General features: G+C 48.1%; 1 protein-coding gene across 1 annotated transcript in view; it reads left to right on the top strand.

Moving 5' to 3' along the window:
- kif19 (kinesin family member 19) overlaps positions 1-19,818 on the top strand; it is a 39,779-nt gene that overhangs the window by 2,343 nt on the left and 17,618 nt on the right. The window lies entirely within an intron of this gene.

A 19,818-nucleotide genomic window follows, 5' to 3' on the forward strand; every position in this document is an offset into this window, starting at 1 on the left:
TGTCTTGGTTCTACCACTGCTGCTGTATACCTGGTGAAAGGGTCCAGCCCCCCATCTATAATGCATGTGTGCAGGGCCCACTGTGCAGTCAGTACCGCCGGGGCGGGTCTAGAAAGCAGTGGAGCTGTGGGGTGTTTTCCGATCTTCGTCGTCAAAATGAGGGAGAGGCAGGGGGAAGACAGAAAGGCAGAGTGACCGCTCTGTTTTTGTAAAGACTTGTCACCTGAATTTGAAGTGGATGGGTCACAGGCACCGTGGTGGAGAGGAGCTGGATCGCCTTCTCATTGGCTGGCTCCTTCACCCAAGGGGGGCAAGGGAACCAAATAAGTCGTTTGACATTGTGTTTTGACGTTGTGCCATTCCTCTGAGTGAGAGTGAGACAACGTGAAAGGTTTTTCATTCCACAGTCACTCAAGAGCAATTGGCTGTTATTAAGTGCGCCACAGCTCTGCGTGTTGGAATATTTGTAGCTAGAATTCTAGATCCACCAAAATGTATTTGCTTGTCGCTCAACATGTACATTTGTGGGACATGAGTTAATTCTTGTGATTTCACACATAGACTTTAGCTATACAGCTAGCTGTTTACCCAGACCATGCCCCATGTGTTGTAGTAGCCACGTGACTGATAGATTCTGCATGCATGAGCTGGGAGGATGCCAATTAGCCATTGTGTCCCACCTGGAGCCCAATTAAGAACCCCACTGGTGAGAGTGGAAGGATGATGGTGCAAATAAACTATATTTGAGGCTTGGAAGTTGCTAATATGCATTCCTGCTTCTAGTGTGTGTGTGTGTGTGTGTGTGTGTGTGTGTGTGTGTGTGTGTGTGTGTGTGTGTGTGTGTGTGTGTGTGTGTGTGTGTGTGTGTGTGTGTGTGTGTGTGTGTGTGTGTGTGTGTGTGTGTGTGTGTGTGTGTGTGTGTGTGTGTGTGTGTGTGTGTGTGTGTGTGTGAAGTCAACATGGCTACAACAGTATAAATATATTCTAGCTATATATATCTTTAAATATATAAAACTCTCTTGCTATCTATAACTATATGTCGATATATAGATATGAATAGTGTTCAATGGCCACTGAGACACCTCCACCTCATCCCTAACTCTCCACCTCAAGCTGGTGTGTAGTGAGCGTTTCTGGCACCGATTGGCTGCCGTGCATCACCCAAGTGGGTGCTACATATTGGTGGTGGTTAGTGAGGTCCCCCTTCACTTTAGGCGTCTTTGAGTGTTATTAATTATTATTATTATTCTTCATGTTTAACCTCTGTTTTCCTTTTATTCCTAGTCTGTTTTACATAGTTTTGAATGATGCCTATATGCTCTGTAAGGTGACCTTGGGTGTCTTGAAAGGCGCCTCTAAATTAAATGTATTATTATTATTATTATTAATGGAAAATCCAGTGTGATTTATGTATTTAAATGTATTAGGAATTAGTAATACATTAAATAGTCAATGTATTATTTATTATATATCTATTATATACATAGATATATAGTAGTACTAAAATTGTTTCCATAGCAAAACCTGGACAAGGGAATAAAGTTCAGGAGTTCACTAGTACTATGCCAGATATAAATGGAAACAGCCACGTCGTCTGTGCTGAACGTGTCTTTTTAAAGCCTAAACTAAAAGAGGCTGTTCCCTAAAAAGGCTGATAATCCATGGAATTAATAGGAATAGGTGGATTAAGATCTGTACTGTCTGCTGCTGATTTCCCAGAAGCAAGCGCTCTAATTACCTCCTATTAACAGGTAGCGCATCCCTAGCACATGCTGTGGCGTCATGGTGACCAAAGCATTTTCATAGGACTTATTCTATCTGAGCTGTATTCTATGGAAAACCACAATTAATAGTAGTTTACCCAATCAACCCCCAAATTGATTAAATCAAAACCTACGTAATTAACAAATTAGATATTGATGAACAAATAATGAAAAGGATTGCTAGCAGCACCCCAATTATGAATATAGTAAACCCTGTCATCCTAAAGCTAAAGGAAATATTTTATTCATTCATATTTATTCAATATTCATATTATTTATATAATATTTAAAACAAATGTCAATGAAAGAGAACATGTTTCCAACATGTACATTTGCCATACATTATATTGACCATATAAAGCAGTATTACTTGGCGGTTGAGCCTGGTTACCACCTACACACACACCTCCCCGGTACGAACCAATACTAATGTGAAAAACACACACATGCGCTAACAAAGCACATCCCGCTGCCGAATGTTACCTCCTTCTAATCTTAGCCAGCGCTCCTGAGCAAATACACAGAACTGCTTACTGACGGGAAAACCCAGCCTCCACGGCGTTGTTTGTGCAACAGGCAGCACAACGTCGCCATCTGGCCCAGGTGAGCGCCGGGCGGCTTAGCATGCCGCTGATGGCGCTGTTGGCTGTGGTGCTTCTACTGGTTCTTCCGCCAGCAAGAGGTGGACCGCGAGTCTGTCTAAGCCGAGCTGAGATGAGCCGGGGGGATATGGTTGAGATTAAGCATGCGGTGGTTGGCCACCTGCCACTGTTGTCTCGAGAGTTGTCTCAGACCGACTCCCTATGGTTACGCACACGCTCAGTTGCATCATGGTCCGCACGGTTTCCCGGAATCCGTGAGGACCGTTTTAAGTTTAGTTGTCGACCTAGATGTTCTGTGTTTTGCAGGGGAGATGAGAGGTTGCTAAAAGGGTTTACAGTATTTATATGATACCGATTTTGGGGAGTTTTTATTTTTTTAACACACCTTTCAGTGTGTTGATGAACAGAGCCCTTTTGTCTCTTGTTGTTGTGGCCAGTGTGTGCCAACATCAATGTACTGTAGCGCCATGATAATCTGGTAATTAACAGACCGGACCAGCTCGAAAAGTGTAGCCTAGCTCTGGCTGATAGCAGGACAACTTCTGTTGTTGTCGTCGCTGGACCAAAAAACACTCTGGGAGACCGCTGTTCTTTCTGTGACCTTTTCCGATGACATGCTGTTAAGATACTGAGAAACAATGTACACCACAGTTGTACCCCTTGTTTGTGTCACAATCGTGTCACAGCAATTTCACCTTTTTTATAATAAAAAAAAGCCCACGTTTGTAGTATTTATAAAGACGTATAAATGTGGTACAGTCGTTGTTTCTCAGTTTGAAATGAGAACAAACCCGATGGAATAGTGGTGGCATTAAAGGACACAAACAGGGGTCAAATATGTTTAAACAAAGCATCCTGTCGTATAATCACATCTCATACTATATTGTTATGATTTCATTTTTGTACTTATTCATCTTCATATACATATATTTGCAAAGTACACAGTTTGCAGTCCAGACACCGTAATGACAGAGAAAGAACACAAAAAGATGACATTGTTAACCACATTTTGCTCACTTAAATAAACGAATGAACACAAAGCCAGCTGTGTGTCACAGACCCCGTGCTGGAGGTTCACGGAGCCAGCCAGGTGAGTGGCTGGTCGCCCCTCTACAGCCGCTCATGCCAGGCTGCGTTGACACAGGGGCGAGATAAAGAGACGGTCGTTCGGCTCCGTGGTTGGATAGGAGCCTTTTGGAGCCCGCTGCTGATGTCACTTAGCTGCCAGCGCTGCGCCACTGTGTCCGCGCTAATAGCCCTGAGGACCAGGATCGTTAGAGGCTGACCCCTTGATGTCTTGAGGTAATTCAGCTCATTTGGAAGTGGATTATTTTCGTGTGCTATTAGTTCTGGTGCGGTGTAACAGACATTTATGCCTTTATTTAAACACACGATACAGAATACAGGATACTGAGGCATTCTTGGTTGATTGCTGTTCATCAATAAAAAGATTGAATTAACAGAATAAAATATACAAAAACATTTATATATATATTATATATATATATATTATTTTTTTTTTGTATATTTTGTATTCAGTTCAGCCGCCGTGTGTTTGTATCTGTATCTGCATGTGTGTGTGTGTGTGTGTGTGTGTGTGTTGTTGTGTGTGCGCAAGCTCGCGCATGTACGTGTGTGTAGGTGTGTAGAACGTGTGCGTCTTGGTGCTGGCCCTGTTAAGCATGCCGTGGAAATGGGCAGGCCTGTCAGCCGTGCACAGCGGGGAATACTTTATAGCAAGGCCCCGTATCCATGGAGACCGACAAGGTCAGGGCCATTGTTTGGTTTTCTCCCCTCCTCTTCCTCTTCCTCTGCTGGGGAGGATACGCCCCCAGAGACAGCAGGGGGGACAGGTTCTAACAGACAGCCTTGTTTGGATGTCTATTTGTTGTTGTTTTATGATTGCCGCACAGCCACCATTGGTAAATAGGAACGTTGTGAATATGTTTCTTATTCTTTTCAACAACACTTGTTTTGAGAGGCGGTTGGAGGATTTTCAGTGTGGCAACGGTTGGTTTCTAAATTCTAAGCACACACACTTTTATCCCTCAAAGAAATATTTATACTTTTTGGATCAAAAATTCTCTCTGAGGTTCTCTCTGAATTTCTCATTGTGCGCAGATAAAAAGCAAGAGCTCTCTGCTCTGTGAACAGAGGTCACATTTCTAACAGTGTCAGACAGAGGCTAGAAATGATTTATCTTGCTTCACCTCCTGTGTTGAGCTCCAGACCGTTGCATGAGCTACATTGAGCTGCATTCATCGTGTTCTGAGAAGAGAGTGGGCTACCTTCTAACACGAACCCTGTAAATGAGCAAACACGTTGCCTCGTTTTAGGAAACTACAAAGACGATCACCAACAAAGGCGTTGTCTTTTTAGGCAAACTACAAAGACCATCACAAACAAACATGTTGCCTCATTCTAGGGAAGTACAAAGAACGACACCAACTCACAGGGTGTTCAGATTTTGGCCGCATAAAGATGGCTCAACGAAAAGGGCATTGATTCAAATCCCTCACCTGAGGCTAAGGAAATCACATCTGAGTCAGACGAACTGTGAGGAGAGAGAAGATTAGAGGCAGTAAGAGCAGGTGCAATGTAGGCGGTCATTTGACATTATTCACATTTGTGAGGTACATGCTCAAAATTCTGTTCTATTAATTTCACATCACACTTTACTACCTCCCTTCTTCCCTCCCTCCCTCCCTCCCATGCCGCCCACCCCCAGTATTAAAACACTGATCGGGCCAGAATCTCTTAAGAAGAAGAGTTGGTCCGTTGGTCCAACTATCCGTCCTGAATGGCCGAGTGTTTGAATAGGTTTGGGGCCGGACAAGCAAGGGGAAGGAACTACAAACAGGCCCCTGTCCCCTTTTTACACCAGCTTAGATTAAACCTCTACACACCGCATAGTACACACCTCACACATGGTGTGTAGTGTAGTGTGTAGTAAGTACACACGTCGCGGTCGGGGCCAGGAACCAGCCTGGAGCCCCGGAGCCTTGGCTGCAACGAAAGCTGAGTAAAAAGGAACAGATGAAAAGAGTAACCCCCCCCCCCCCCCTCGAGCAGCCACCGCTTTGGCCACACTGTGACTATAAGTGTCATGGCGGCAGCAGAGAGGGAGCTACTGGTTAATGTGTGGACACTTATAGACTGGAGCACAGACACTAGGGCTGGCAGACACACAGCCAGACACTCCTTAAGTGGATGAACCTCCCCTCTGTCCTGCTCTCTCGCCTGCCCCCACTGTTCTGCAGCGTCTCCCTTCCATCCTCTGTATCCCGGTCGACTTCCACACAGACCTAGACGCACACACACACGATGAACTTGCAATCTGTGTCGTGTGTGCGGACACGCCGCCGAATGCGTGCGAGACGCGTGTCGTCTGCGTGTGGTTCATGGCGCACGCAGCGAGTGACGACCCCGTCTGTGTCTACGTGTGTCCTCCACCACCCCTCCCTGGTGATACCACTCCACCTCCCTCGCCTCCACCATCGGAGGCGAGGGAGACGGCAGGCCGAGGTTGAAGGAGGGAAGCCGGTGTGACCCTGGACTCCTTCTCCACAGGCCCCCAGCCCTCCTTCGTGACACGCCCCACCACTAAACCCCCCCCCCTAATCCCCCCGACGCTCTGAGGTGGCCTGGCCACGACCAGGCCTCTCGATGAGTCAATTCAAGCGCTTGATGAATAGGGCTGAAGTATTCCTTGAAACCTGCGCGCCTGGCTGTTGTTAAGGTTTGTGCTGAGAGAGGGAGGAGGGAGGGAGGGAGGGAGGGAGAGAGAGAGAGAGGGAGAGAGAGGGAGAGAGAGAGAGGGAGAGAGAGAGAGGGAGAGAGAGAGAGAGAGAGAGAGAGAGAGAGAGAGAGAGAGAGAGGAGAGAGAGAGAGAGAGAGGTGGGGGGGAGAGGGAGGGAGGGAGGGAGGGAGGGAGGAGAGAGAGAGAGAGAGAGAGAGAGAGAGAGAGAGAGAGAGAGAGAGAGAGAGAGAGAGAGAGAGAGAGAGAGAGAGAGAGAGAGAGAGAGAGAGAGAGAGAGAGAGAGAGAGAGAAGAGAGAGAGAGAGAGAGAGGTGGGGGGGAGAGGGAGGGAGAGAGAGAGAGAGAGAGAGAGGTGGGGGGGAGAGAGAGAGAGAGAGAGAGAGAGAGGTGGGGGGGAGAGGGAGGGAGGGAGGGAGAGAGAGAGAGCCCAGACCACGCCGGCAGCCGCCGCACTGGCTACCGCCTCCCCTTCTCTGAGTCATCGCTTTTATAGTTACGATTGTGAGTTTGAATCTCTCTTGTAAGGCCCCGTCCACACGAAGCCGAAACGGGCGAAACCGTTACGGTTTCGATCTATCCGGTTTCGAAGTATCTCCGTAAAGACGAAGCCAAGCGAAACCGGATAGATCTGTAGAAACGCTGTAGTAAACATTCCAGGCCCATAAGGGGCGCTGCTTCTGGTACACAAATCCAGAAGAAGAAGAGGCGAGCATGCGCATAAAGGCTGCCCCCCGAACCACTAACAACACAAACAAACAGCTCTTCTACGATGGCGAACTAGATTCTCAATAAATAATGGCTTAGCAACCCAACAAGGGACATGATATGCTGCAGAACGATTACAAGCTTGTAGTCCGCCATCATCTTTTTTGTTGTGATTTCTGAGACTCCGCGGGCTTAAGAGCCATTGGCTAGGAGGTCGAGGGGTGGGGCGATGATGTCATGGTTTGCGGTTTCAGTCGGTTTCAGGCGTCCACACGAAACCAAAACGAAACCGGATAGATTTGAAACCACCTCCGAGGGTGGTTTCAGAAGTTTGCGGTTTCGGTCAGCGGATTCGCCGGCTTCGTGTGGACGGAAGGCCGAACCGTACAAGACCTTTGCGGTTTCGCCATGAAATCGGCTTCGTGTGGACGGGTTCTAAATCTCTCGCTATTTCTCTGATTCTCTCTCTTTCAGATTTTCTCTCTCTCTTTCTCTCTCACTCACTGATTATCTTTATTTCCCCCCCCCCCCCCCCCCCCTCTAACTAAGGCCCCGTCCACACGAAGCCGAAACAGGCGAAACCGTTACGGTTTCGATCTATCCGGTTTCGCAGTATCTCCGTAAAGACGAAGCCAAGCGAAACCGGGTAGATCTGTAGAAACGCTGTAGTACTCATTCCAGGCCCATAAGGAGCGCTGCTTCTGCTACAGAAATCCTTGCTGTTGTGAGTTCTGAGACTCCGCGGGCTTAACAGTCATTGGCTAGAGGGTCGAGGGGTGGGGCGATGACGTCATGGTTTACGGTTTCAGTCGGTTTCAGGCGTCCACACGAATCCAAAACGAAACCGGGTAGATTTGAAACCACCTCCGAGGGTGGTTTCAGAAGTTTGCGGTTTCGGTCAGCGGATTCGCCGGCTTCGTGTGGACGGAAGGCCGAACCGTACAAGACCTTTGCGGTTTCGCCATGAAATCGGCTTCGTGTGGACGGGGCCTTACTTTCTCTCTCGCTCTTGTGTATGTCTCTTAGTCTCTCTTTATATTTATCTGAATCTCCCTCCCTCCCTCCCTCCCCCACCCCCCCCCCCTCCCTCCCTCCCTCCCTCCCTCTCTCTATGTGTTTCTCCTTCTCTTTCGATAACTCTCTCTGTGTAGATCTGGCCGGTGGTTGGTTTGTAACCCAATCAAGAGCGGGATGTTCTTGATTGGCACATCCTCTTCCTGCGTGTGTAAGAGGAGTCTCTTACACAACTGTAGGCAGGTGGAAGAGCAGACCAACACAGCACCTCGTGTCTTGCTGGCCTCTGACCTCTCCCGCCTCAGAGCGCAAGACCTAAGATATGGGATAGATTGTTTGGGGCGGGGTTTACTCCAGGAATGGCTGAATGTCGTTGTGGTTGGCATGCGTCTAGGATGGAGCTTGCTTCTGTCATCCTTTAGACACAGGGTGGCTTTCTGCCTGAAAGTTCACATCAACCCTTGTTATGGCTGGCAAGTTAGCTTTACGATTTGAATCGAGTGTCACTCGAGCAGTTGTGGGTGTGGACAGTGGAATGGACACATTAGGTTCCAAAAGAGCCATATCAACTGCCGTTGTCAAAACTACTACCGTTGGAAAGCTTTTTTGGCTGGAAGGTTCCTGTATTTCACAGAGAATATTATAACCACTTCATACATTGTTCGATTCCAAACTGAACCATTTTCCACTGAAAACAGATTGTACTTTGTACTCACTCACTCTCACTCTTTTGCCTTGTACTCACTCAAGGCCAAACAGCGCTGCCCCTCCCGGTGTAAATTGATCTCAATAAGAGTGTAAGCCGGAGAGTATCATGTTTGAAATGTTAGCGGGGACTTATTGCGAGGTTAGTCAGCAGGTGAGAGGCTATTATGCACTTCAAGAGAGAGGATGGCCGAAAACGGTGGAGCATGCAAATACAGGCCAATGTGAAATCACTGGTTCAAGGCTGTAATACAAACAATTGATGTGTCATCGCACAGTCCCGATGAGACTTTGGTGCAGTCGACATCTATCGCTGTCCCAAGACACACGAGAAGCCACTGACGCCAATACCTCGGTCTAAACTCGGCGTAATGATACGGTCCATATCATTCATCCGGCTTTTTATTACAATTGCCTAAAGCGTCCGACAATAAAGTAGAGAAAGCACAGCGGGTCGGTTGAGTGAGCCGCTCAAGGTTTATCTCTGCTTTATTTAAGACACAGCAGACGTCTGCCCACACCAAAGGAGGTCTGCTCGCCAATAACACTTGGAAAGACATCGCTGCGTTTTGGTTGTGTCAGAGGGGGGGCTGCTGAAGGCAGTGAGAAAAACAGAGTCAACGTTGTTCGATCGGCTCGTCCTCCAAGGGAGAAGCGGCTCCCACGTGACCAACGCTGCAATCCCTCCGGCTTCAGTCTGGCTAGTCTACTGTGCAATGTCCCTGACGTCTGTACAATGAGGCTATCCGATATATATTTATACAAATATATATATAAATGCAAACAATAATATACGATAAAAAGAAAACTGATTTGAAATGATTATGATTGCAACACATAACCCGGCGATGTATTTCATTTTGGTTTTGACTGTTATTGCCACAAACATATACCGTAACAGTGGCTTGTGTGTCTGCAGCAGGCTTATATGTACTTTGAAAGCAATAATCAAGTGAACCTAGTGTGACGGAGAGATCAATAAAATCTGGACTGACTCTTCTCAAGATCCCAAGGCACTCTCTCATGCTAGGACAAGAAGCCAATAGCATATATGATTTTATAAATATCACAGGAATTCTAAATCTAATTTATTTTGTCCGTTTCCGTAAGACGTCCCTCTGAAATCAACGATAATATTTTCTTTGTTGATCTCAAACACAAAGTAATTTGCTGCATGTGTGATTTGAGGCGAAACGGTAATGGTCCATTTACTAGAGACGGTGTGTTGCTGAAATGTGTCACGTCATTACTTTGGTCGTTATGAGTGGTTAGAGATTATGAGACGACTTGACACAGAGCAAAATCGGTGCCTCCAGTGTCTCTGGATCCAACCTATGAAGGTACTTGATGGGAGGGTTAATATGTTCTCCTTTCTTTCAACCTCCAAGCCCATGGCTTATTCTATGATCATAATATTTGAGAACGAATGTTTCCTGTTCCCTTCTGGGTGATTCAGGATTCCTTTGACTCAGGGGTCATATATGACGAGAAGGGTTGAGAACAGACATCTCAAGTCATCCTACTGAAGAATTAACGATCCATTCTGCGTTTTCTTCAGAATTCCTTGTGATTAAACCGGTAATAAAACGTGTGTGGCAGAGTGGAGGGTTGAGATAACATTTTATCAAATGACTCTCCAAACGACTCTTTGATCCATCAAACTTGAGAAATTAACTTATGTACGGTTCGGCATTCCCTTTCAATAAAACCAGCTGTTCAGGTTTCGGGTTGATTTATTTAGTGTATATTTTCTCTGGCATTGACAACAACCCCGCTCCAATTGGCCGTCTCCCATCGGCAGATAATACCCTGTTCTTTGTCTCTTTGTGTGTGTTGCTCGCCGGTACATGGTGTGTGTTAGCGTGCAGACCCAGGAGCTGGCATGCCAGCGCAAGTTTAATTTGTGTTTGGCTCCACCCCCCTGCCCGCCCCCTCCGTTGTACCGTTGTACTGTTGTCTTTTGGGTATTTAGCGCCCGTCCCCGGGTGCCTTTCAACACTGACCCCAGAGGCTGACCTGAGGCCGCCCCTGACCTCACGTGGTGAATCGGCCATCTGCCGTGGAAATAACTCAGTTCATCTCCCTCCAGGGAATCGTGCCCCAAGTATTAGTCAAATTTCGTGATCTGACGTTAAACTAAAGGAGGATGCATCATATTTATTTTTCTCCTTTAAATGTTTCACGTTCCTTTTGAAGCTTGGCACTTTTTACAAGATTGATTGGGTTGTCAAATTCAGTTTTATTCTGTCTTATCAGTGTTGTCAAGTATATATTTAAGCTTTGAGATGGATGTGTGTGATATTTTAGTTTTATAATGGTCTTACTGTATGCAAGCTATGAAGAACTTTCATATTTTATCTAATATATTATGTAAGAAATTCTATATAATATAGAGTTACATTCATCTGCATGGATGATACTGACTCCTCTTCAGTGGTAACTGAAGAGGAGAGCAAGAAAGTCCTTGATCTCTCAGGTCATTTAATCCTATTAGAGGAACCTGTGTCAGTGTGTGCGTGTATGTCCCGTCCCATGTGTTTGTGTGTGTGTGTGTGTGTGTGTGTGTGTGTGTGTGTGTGTGTGTGTGTGTGTGTGTGTGTGTGTGTAAGTCTGCATGGGTTGGCGTGCATACATGTGATTGTATGTGCGTGTCTGTTTGTGTGGCCCATGAATGTGCAAGTATGTGTGTTTGTGTGTATATATATATGTGTTGGTCAACGCGCGTTTACATGTACGTACGTCAACGTACGTACATAAATATATATGCGCGTGAGTGAACCTGTGTTGGTGTGGAGACGCTCGTGTGTGCGCGTGCCTGTGCGTGCATGCGTTCAGCGTGCGTGCGCCCGTCTGTGCATCGTCTCCGGCTCTGCCGTCTGACCCCCGGCGACCCTTTGTCTGGCTGCATTGATTCTGCGTGGCGATAGGATCTCGTGGCGGCGGCTAGACGTCTTGTGTGAGCCCGGTGGAAGACGGGCCGCGCTGGGAGGGGCCAGAACCCAGGAGCCTGTATCAGGTAGGCTGGCGGCGCCTCCGCACTATGCAGAGCCCCTGAAACGGGATAGGCCATTGTTGGGGTGTTTCAGCGCAGGCCAGGGCTTCGATCAGATAACCACTTTGTGCTGGCAGCCATCTGATCTTTTTTCCAGAGGTTGTGATTGAGAGGTCACGGCCCGTCCCGTTTGGGTTCTTGACTTGTGGAGGACTTGTGGTGCGGGCTCTGTTCCCTGCTGACGTCAGGGCAGAATGTCGTGTCAGGGCGGGTCATGTCAGGAGGGGGCATGCAGGGAACCGCTGCATGCAGCAGATCGGGATACCACCGCCTAATGCCCCAATCTGTACATCAAAGTACAAAGCACACACATTTAAAGTTAACAGTCACACTTTGTTTATATTTATATAATATTAAATCTAATATCACAGCCAAAAGCTATGTGCGCCTCGGATGATATTATGAATTATAAAGACTGCCTCTGACGTCTCTGGTACTTCGACGACAAGTAGAGACTCGTAGTGGGGAATATCTTGGCCATGGTTGAGAAGAATTGGGGGAACGGAACTTTGGCCTTGACCTGCCGGACCTGCCAGCTTCGGCGGCAGTTCAGCTCCCGGAGTACACTGCCGGAGGTGACGGACTGCCGCTGAAGCTTTGGCGGCGGCCGGACTGCCGTAAAACTCATGTCTAGATCAAACGCACACACAAATCCGGTTACAAGATCGAATCTCGGTCGAACCGTATTTCAGCCGCAGTGGAATATCCCAGGAGTGACTAACAATGTCAATCATTGGAGTTTAATATCTCAAGAAAGGAAATAATTAAACAAAACTTTGTTCGTTTAATTATAGTCTGACTTGATGTGTGAGTGTCAAAGTTAATCATTATTTTGAGCAATAACAATATAGAGTGTTGTCCCCACTGCTCCACACCATTAGCGTAATGACCACAGGTGTCTGGGCGGAGGAGGAGGGAGGGGCCCAGCCCTCCCAGCTGCTGCCATGGTAACGGCAGACAATGACACCGGGAGACGAGGATTAGAAGGAGGGAAGGGCGTCTGTGTTGAAAGCAAGATAACACACAGAAAACAACACAGCGTGCGCACACATCTACACACAGACAAACATACACACACAAACACACACACAGACACACACACACACACACACACACACACACACACATATACACATATATACACATATATACAAAGCCCTTAATCTTATCCATTACAGTTTGCTCAGAACAACATTAACACACACCTGACCTTTTTATCATGCACCTCAAATAAATGATATAAATAAAATTATACAGCTAAGGGCACGTGAAACAGACGTGTGATTCAAATTTCTTTTCGTATCAGCTGACATTTCCATCTCCGGGCGAAAGCCATATTGTTTACTTGTGTGCGATGTGTTACATTACATGTCTTGTACTACACGACGATTGAGCAGTTTGACATATCCAATAACTAGAAATAAAAATCGTTGGTTTTTGTCAAATAAGATCAAGCAATTTGTATTTGTATTACCAGAACTCTCCTACATTATGTTGGACATTGGGGGGGAATTAATATTGGAGGCAACCCTTTACCGAGTGTCTTTATGTGAGTGTGTCTATGTGGCTACATGCCTGACTCTCACCATGGCTCAACATCCCTTATTAATGATGATGTCATCATGAGGTAATGGCGGCCATGTACAGCCACTGTCGCCATAGATGCTCACTATCTCCTGTTTTACGCCCAGAGTCTCACAACGAGACATCATCCATGTGAGCCATTCTCAGGGAGCAGGGACCATCTCTTATTATTTGCTGAGCACATTGGTAAATAGAAGGACTGGCTTGACAATGGCGTGTGTGTGTGTGTGTGTGTGTGTGTGTGTGTGTGTGTGTGTGTGTGTGTGTGTGTGTGTGTGTGTGTGTGTGTGTGTGTGTGTGTGTGTGTGTGTGTGTGTGTGTGTGTGTGTGTGTGTGTGTGTGTGTGTGTGTGTGTGTGTGTGTGTGTGTGTGTGTGTGTGTGTGCGCGTGTGTTTGCGTGAATTTATGTTTTTAGCTGAGCATACTGGTCCTTTCACAGTTGTTGTGTTTGTGTGATATATACACAGGAAACCATGCCCGTATTTCTTGTTCAATTTCCCGTTAAACTTCCCTGAGCAACATTTTAAGGCTAAGTTCTAACAATGGCAAACTCCTCTCAAAATAACCACGAGTTGTCAGTTTCCTCATAAAGATATTAAGGAAGCACTCATCATATAGCAGAGAGTGTTGGGTGAAGTGTGTAGGCCTACAGTATGTTGATCTTTTATTCATATGTGCTCTGCATACATACATACATCTCCATTTCAAAATCGTTCTTACATATCTGATTACTTCACAAAGGTTAGATTGACTAAAGGTCACATACATTGGAAAATGACATGCCTCACTAAATAGGCTTGAGATAGAGATCGCCCAATAGCTATTTGTTCACATTATTATCAGTGCTGATTAGCCATAACACCGTTCTTTGGGGGTTTATAAAAAGGTCTAACACACCAGTCTCAACTTCTGGTGGCTGGACTTGGCAAGCCAGCAGCCTGGCACTTGATAGTGGAGTGCCTCTCAGTGTGTGTGTGTGTGTGTGTGTGTGCATGTGTGTGGCTGTGTGTGTGTGTTTCCCTCTGCGTGGGTGTGTGTCTGTGTGTGGGTGCATGTGTGTGTGGGTGCTTGTGTATGCCGCATACGTGTTTGTGTGCGTGCGTGCGCACCAGTGTGTGTGTCCGTGTGTGTGCGTGCGTGTTTGGCGTGCATGGGCACGTGTGTGCGTGCGTGTGCATGGGGTGTGCCTAATCAGTGAGATGGCCAAGCGGGTCACGCCTGCCGCATTAACCAGGGCACGCCGCGGGGTCGGCTGATTAAAAAGGGCCCACGAGACGAGACGGGGGTGGCCCCCCCACCCACCCCGCATCAACACCCCCCCCCCCCCCCCCCGCCGCTGGTGTGTTCTTTATGGTGTTCAGAGAACGCCATCGCCCTAATTGGTTTCATGTCGCATTAGCAAGCTGCTGTTTTGACGTTGGCTGATCTTCGCCCGCGCTATAAATATTTAAAGAGCTGCTTTCTGTTCTCTACCTTTCCTTCGTTCTTTTATTTATTGATACGTGTTCTTCTCCTTTGAGGCGCGGCGTGTATATTCACGCTCGAGGCCGTTTGTTTTGTCAGCTCCGGGGGGCCTTGTTGTCTTATCGGCCCAGCGACGCCAGGGTGGTCCGCACGCCACGACGCCCATTGTGGTGTCAGACATCTTGATCAAAGGGGCTAAAGACTGGGCCGGGGGACTAGGAAACTGCTTTCCATCAACCCTACGCCACCGCCAACCGCCGCAACCGCCGCCGCCACCGCCGCCGCCGCCGCCACCGCCACCACCGCCACCACCGCCGCCGCCGCCGCCACCGCCACCACCGCCGCCGCCGCCGCCACCGCCGCCGCCACCGCCACCATCACGCTCACCGCCACCACCACCAGCAGCACGTTACCAGCACTCGGCTCCTAGGCGCCCCACAGACCCTCTTGGTGTCCGCATCCCCTGTGTGTGTAACGGGGCGTTTCCAGCGAGCATTGGGTTAGGTGTGGTACGGTTAGGTTTGGTTAGGTGCGGCTCGCGTTTCCACCGCCGACAGTACCCTTATGGTAGGGCGAGGGTTTAAGCCTGACGGCAATAGCCGCGGCGACTACGTAAGCATCTTGACATCGTAGCAGCCCAACACAGTGTAGCCTGCTAATAAATCTGAGGAGAAAGAAGAACGTGACACGTTAAACAACGGGCCACAATAAAGCACGTCCAAGAAGGATGGCAGACTTTCAGAAGTACCTTGTGGGTACTGTGTTTGATTGTTTTTATCCCCAACTTTACGGCACCCTTTCAGACCACTTGGTACCCCGAAAGGAAGAGTACTGAAGTATAGGACGGTACGGCTTATCAAGGCTCAGTGTGGTTATTTGGGACCCCGGTGGGGAACGCAAACCGGACTGCACCTAACCGTACCGCATCGCTCAGTGGAGAAGCGCCATGAGTCCTGAGTGGAGGAGCCGCATCAGTCCGTCTCCTCCCCTCACGACCCACACAGGTGAGGCAGACACCCACAGGGTCTGTGGGGTCCCTGGGTCCCGATGAAAACAACAAGAAGCATCAGACAATCATCAGACAATCAGACAATCATCAACGGTTCAGTCACAGAGGTTCAGTGGGAGATTGTTCATTTATCGAGCATCCACACCATGACAGTTTGCAACGAATGTTGCCGTTCATCATTTCTTGGGCTATACTGAGCATGGATTTCATTAAAAGGATGACTCTCTTATCGGGGTACTATATGGTATTTTGGCAACTGCATTGGATGTTGCGTTTATATGTTGTAGTTTCCTATTGTATCTATCCTATCGTTTTGATCTATCCCATCAGATTAATCAGGGTTATTTGTAAAATAGCTGGTTTGTCACTCATAACGTCTTTTCATTGGGCCATATCTACCCCCCTTTCTTTCTTTATAGGTTAAAAAATGTCCATGAAAGTACATTTACTATTTATTTATTTTTAAATGGAACACACATGAAATATTGCCCTTTTCTCTTGCCTCTCTGTCTTGTCTCTCTCTGTAACACATATACATACAGAGACACACACACACACACACACACACACACACATACACACATACACACACACACATACACAGTTTGCAACAGCAGGGGGGAGACAAAGACAAGACCAAAAGAGACGAAGGAGAGTGAGTGAGAGGGGGGAGAGAGAGAGAGACACCTTGACATTCAACACATCCAGGCTGATTGATCGTGCCTTGTTCGCTTCTCTCGCTATATGAGGACGGGTGTGTGACTCCACCAAGACCCTGCTACCCTTCAGATAGCTGCCCTCTCACCGTTGGATCACTTTGATGATTGGGGGCTGGGGGGGGGGGTGTTATAGAGCTATATTACATGACCGGAGTCTGTTGACAATATACAGGCGCCTCTATGGCCACGCCTGGTCTTTTGTTGGCAAAGAGTCTGCCACGGCCCCCGTCTGGCACCGGGCCCCGTCTTATCGGGAGACTTAAGGGAATGAGAGCAGATCTGCGTGTTGGACAGCTGCTGTGTGGTCTTGTTGGGGGCGGGGCTGTATTAGGTTGGGGGGGGGGAGTAACTTAAGGAACACAGGTGACAGATGGACGAAAGGTATTATCAACACTCTAGGGATGCGCTCACATGAGCTGCACACACACACACACACACACACACACACACACACACACACACACACACACACACACACACACACACACACACACACACACACACACACACACACATGTAAGATTACTCTTGCATGCTTGCCTAAAGACTAAGGATGGATGTGTGTATAGACAGTATCTAAACACACACACACACACTCACACATTAATACACGATCACCAGGCAGCCCTGAAATGCCCACCTCTGTGTACGTACATCCACCCCGTCATTGATACCCCCGTCCGTCCACACTTCTTTATGTCCATATCTGACACATTTGCTGATTGAGTCTGTTAAACCGCACGGCATGTCACGGTTCATGGTTTTCTGTAGTGTCATTAGGAGGCGCTGTTCAGCCGTTTTGGGTTAGTTCTTTTCTGAATGCACCTCTGTTAATTGACTTTGCTCAATTGAGTTTGTTTCACCTGTGTTACGTGTATTTAAGTTCTTCGATTTGCTTCGTTTGCCACCAGGTCTTCATCATGTATACGCTACCAGTTTGTAAATCCTCTTGTTGACAAGAAAGTGGAGTACTCTTTTTTGAGTAATTCCAAACCTTGTTTTTTTTTGGTGTCTCTGCGTCTGAGTCCACACTCCTCCTTTTGATCTGAGTCTGGTCTGATCGTAGCGAGAGACCCCGGGGCTGAACCAGGATCAAACGGGCGAGGCAGATCCTGCAGGGAGAAGGCAAAAGGTGTCTATCAGGTTAACGATGCAGGAATAAAAATAAAAATAAAGGGATAGAAACCGTAAATATCGCTAGACGAAACGCTGTAACGGTTGACATGGAGGCACAAAGACGAACTCGGGGTTAGGTTCATCTGCCTCTCACCCAGTGACAAGATGGTTGAAAACCTTCTTCATCTCGGCAATGACGCGGTCGAGGCCGTAAACCACCACGGCCTTCTGCTCCTCCCAGAACGCTCTTCCAGTCAGCAGGGAGATCAGGAAGGCGATAGGGGACCTTTCTGTAGGAAAGCTAGAGGGTTGGAGCTCGAAGGCCAAGGAGCACTGTTTAAGGAAGCCCTAGCACCTTGGTGGAAGACCGCCGTGTCTCTGGTGGGGGCCAGGAGGGGCTCTGGATGAGGGGAGTTGTTTGGTTGAGATGCCAGGCTAGCCTCTTCCGGGGGTGTGGGAGCTGATAGTCCTTGAGCTGGGGGGGTTGGGCTGCCGAGGTCAGAGTCTCGTTGAGGGCCTGGATTGGTTGGTCTTGATTGCCCAAGAGATGTCAATGATTACTTATCATGGCATGGATTGGTTTGTGTTTGAAAGCGGTGAGAAAGGCAAGCTGTGGGCGAGAGCGGTGTCTCTTGCAATGTATTGCAAGAGACTAGCGAGATGAGAAGTATGATGTAGAAAGAATGCAATTAGAGTGTGAAATGGGAATCAATGCGATCAGTCCACAGGACCCACGAACAGCAAGATGCTGACCTGATCTAACCTGACCTAGTCTCCTCCAACTCTAGCCTGGCTCCGCCCGCCTACGTGCTTCCGCTCAATTTTCATTTGCTTCCACTCAATTTTCAGAGTCTGGTAGGACCAGGCTACTCCACCTCACCTGATCTAAATGAATCTGTTCGCCACTAACTGACCTGATCTAACCTAACCTACTGTCCTCAACCGCACCTGATCTAAATTAATCTACTCTTCCCTACCTGACCTGATCTAACCTTATGAACTCTTGCTCTACTTCACCTGATCAAACTGAATCTACTCTTCCTCCCTGACACTTTGACTTCTTTTGGAGGAAAGTATAAAATTACTAAATCAACTAAAAGTAAATAAGACGGAAGTAAGTAAGGAACGGAAGTAAGCAGAAGTTTGAATGGCTGTCGTTGGATCCTCTGGACCTGACCTTATCTCCTTCTTTCGTTCTGGCCCTTCTCTCCTTGTTGTCTTTCCTTTGCCTCCTTCTCGGCTTTATGCTACCACAATGCTTTACCGCCCTTGGTATCTGCTGTAAAAAGAAATATAAGAATAGCCTTCCCCACCACTCAACTCTCCCCCCCTCCCCCCCCCCCCCGTCTCTCTCCGTCCTCTCTGATTGCGGTCCACGTAGGGCCGTCTTTGTAGCCCTCCTCGTCCGTAATTGCAAGTGTATTAAAAGTCAGATCTCCCCTCCTCTTGAATTTCAAATGGAGAGGCTTCAAAGTGAAGCGGCTCCGCCGGTTTGAGGGGTCATCAAACGCAGCCGCTCGCTCGCGCGCCGCGTGCTTCACGGGCCCACTCCACCCCGGCCCGGTGAAACCTGGCAGGGGTGGTCGTCCGCTGACCCCCCCCCCAACCCCCCTGGTCCTGCTCGTGGTAGACCCCTAGCGTCCGCGCTCAGGCCTCGAAGGGCCCTCAAGAGCAGCTAACCATTGACTTTATTTATTTTTTTTCTGCAATTGCTGATCATAATTAATGCATCTAGTTTTATTGCATGTATTAGTTTCAAGAGCCTACGACCTAGTGCACTTCATGCCCGTGGAGACCCAAGTCCCCCCAGTATGACCAGGCCTTTAATGGGTTGGTCGAGTTTATTATTCCGGTGATTATATTCGGGCGTTCCGCTGGGTTGTTTACCGGCGGGACCCTTTCAGAGGACTGTGATTGGCCACAGTCCGATGACGGCTAATGATAAGGGTGAACAGAGTCAGGTGCTGCCGTGCCCAGCTCGGCTCCAGGGGAACAATAACGCCGCGTTTCCACTGCAGGGTGCCGTACGGTTCGGTTCGCCTCAGTCCGGTAGGGAGGGGGCGGTATAGCCCAGCTCATTTCCGAGGTCGCGTTTCCACCGCCGACAGTACCCTTTGTGGTAGGCCGGATGTCGATCGCCGCGGCAGCTACGTAAACATCGGGACATCATAGCAGCGCGACACAGTGTAGCCACAGTGTATCCATGAAGCTCCCTCTGCACGTCTTCCTCCCCAAGAATGCAGAGGAACGTCTCCACCTCCTTGTTCGCCCGAGCAAGCGTTTTACGCGACAAGTTAATTGTAAAGAATAATACCTCAAGGCTACT

Source organism: Gadus macrocephalus, chromosome 18 (genome assembly GCF_031168955.1).
Source record: "Gadus macrocephalus chromosome 18, ASM3116895v1".
Taxonomy (NCBI): Eukaryota; Metazoa; Chordata; class Actinopteri; order Gadiformes; family Gadidae; genus Gadus; species Gadus macrocephalus.